We start from the raw sequence: 2593 nt of genomic DNA, 5'->3' as shown, positions 1-2593 counted from the left end.
CCGATGCCCTTCTGTGCCGTGCTCATGTATTTATCCATGTGTCCTATCCATGTGTCCGCTTATCTTAGCCGTTATGATGCCTGATGTGAGCTTCCATGTTGTAGAGAGACAGGTTATTGGCCGATGGTTGGATGGAACTTTGAGGTATCAAAGGCTTCTGCATCAGGATTGTGCGCCCCCTTTGGAGCTCTGACAGCTGGCTCACTTCCCTCCTTGTTATCTTGATCTTAGCCTCTAACCGTCTTTTCCATGGTGGATATTGGGTCTCATGGTTGCTCTTATAGCCAAGCATCTCAAGGATCACTGATGCTGAGTTGTATATCGGCTCATTGGTTTCTGTTATGGTGTTGGTAGGCATCGTTCTCAATGCTGCATTCACATCTTCAGTGAGATGGTACTTCACTCAGCCGCTGTAGTTGGTGTCGGGGTTGTCTGGTATTTATTCGGGCCATGATTCTCTCTCTCAGGTCAGCTGCTGCCTCGTTCAGCTTTGATGGTTCGTTCATTACTGGGGCTACATACCCAGTCTCTGGGCGGGTAGTTGTAGTTAACTCCCCCCTGTCCTGACATCCAGGCTCCTCCCCCTTGCCGTAGCATTTGTGTTGTACCTCGTCAATCTCAAGTTGTGATAGCAGTTGCCGTTTGCGGATGTTGGAACACTGAGTTACTAGTTGCTTAGCAGTCATTGTAGACTGGGGAGGTTGAACTAACCATTTTTCCCTCATTCTTTGCATGTAGCCCCTCTGACTAGGGTTACTTGAGTAGTAGCATTCCAACAGATTCATGTGTGCATGAATGTGTGCATGTGTGTGGCCCTGGATTTGTTACATTGTAAAGACCAACAACCCTAAACTATGAGAGGCCCCATGGGCCAAAACTTACAAACTCTCTGGTGATTCCCATGTACGCCAATAATCAAATGCCAAAAATATGATACACACTTCTTTTCACATCAGCAAGCAATTCCTTCCTGATGTTTAACATATAATAGGAAAAAAGACTAATTTCAACATCCTTAGTGATTCTAACTCTGCCAAACACCCATGTACAAACACAAATTCTCGTTTTAGTAATTTGCACAAATGTACCATTCATTAATGAAAGTTAGTTGTTTATTTTATATTTGGAGAGTTGGAACCATGTCTGATTTATTTTTGTCAAAAAAAAGTTTTTTTATGAATATAGTTTTTGTTTGATTTGTATTTCATTTCTCATAATCACTGTAGAAAACTTGGCGTTTTAGACCCCTTGTAGCGCAATGTTGCCCTGAGGCAACAAACCCAAATCCGGTTCCGGGAGGTGTCAGGGTCCAATTTTATGATTGATATGTAATTAGGGACCAACAAGCTCCCAAAGAATGCAGAAAAATATTTTTTCCCCAAAAAATAAAAAGTCATGCTATAGAGGGTTAATTAACACAAAACTTTAGCCTGTTATAGCCACCGGAGAGAAACTTGATGTGTGAATCAAACATAAACTGGAGATCAGTTTTTATTTTGAAAAGAGAGCGCCATAACTTGTGCTGTCGCGCACATTAAAATCGAGTGCAGGCTGGCTTTACTGCCATTTCTGAAGAGGCGGCTAGCTTTATCCCACTGATAAATGGGGTTTCCGATGCTGACTGTCGGCTTTTAAACACTTCTGATAATGCTGACGTTACTGTAGGAACGCTAAGGATGTCATTTAAAATATTAGTTGCCTCTGTTAGTCGCTGCCGCTCAGCTATTTTTCTGTCCGTGAAAACCCGCCTAGGGGTCCAATCAGAAACCTGGGGTCCAATCAGAAACTGAACTTTTAAGTTAACTTCCATTGCAATCAAACTCTGTCAGAGAGTTTGATAGTACGTGTAAGAGAGTTTGACTGTGAATGTAAGAGTTTGATAGTACGTGTAAGAGAGTTTGATAGTATGTGTATGAGAGTTTGTAAGTTTTGGCCCATGGGACCTCTCATACTAAACACACCGAGTCGTATGACCTAACTCTAACTGGTTGTAATCATTTATTATTCCACCTGTGCATTATAGACAGTCTTGCTTATTTTTTCCCTTACAAAATTACCAAGAAAGCATATGTTTTTATTGAAAGTGTGGTGTATTAAGCTATGTGCCATCCTTAATTTAAACTGCAGCTGGAGTGTTATTCATTAGTTCTTAAACTCCTCGCTCTTATTTCCGTGCGATCAAGCATATTCCTTGCAACAGATAGAATGATTGAAAAATTATTAAATTCTTGGCTTACACTTTTTTCAGCTAGCATGAATTTTTGTCATCTTCCTGAAACAAAGAGTATGACCGAAAACTGAACACTCTATACTGTACATTTTGACTGTTTTTTTCTTTGTTTGCGTGTGTGTGTGTGTGTGTGTGTGTGTGTGCTTGTGTAGCTGCCCACCTTTTGAAATATTTACAGCAAGGTGTTGTATTACATTTTTTCTTGCTTTGTATTACAGCACAGGCCCGGGGTGTACTGGTAGAACAATCTTAGCCTCACCAATAGAAGTTGCTACATGTTCAGCTTTACACCTGGCAGCAGCAGCACCTATGCAAGAAGCGCACAGTTTGCTGCCAAGCCTGAAGCTTTAGAAACGCGCTCTT

The sequence above is a fragment of the Poecilia formosa genome, unplaced genomic scaffold (genome assembly GCF_000485575.1).
Source record: "Poecilia formosa unplaced genomic scaffold, Poecilia_formosa-5.1.2 Scaffold684, whole genome shotgun sequence".
Classification (NCBI taxonomy): domain Eukaryota; kingdom Metazoa; phylum Chordata; class Actinopteri; order Cyprinodontiformes; family Poeciliidae; genus Poecilia; species Poecilia formosa.
This window is presented reverse-complemented; position numbering follows the sequence as displayed.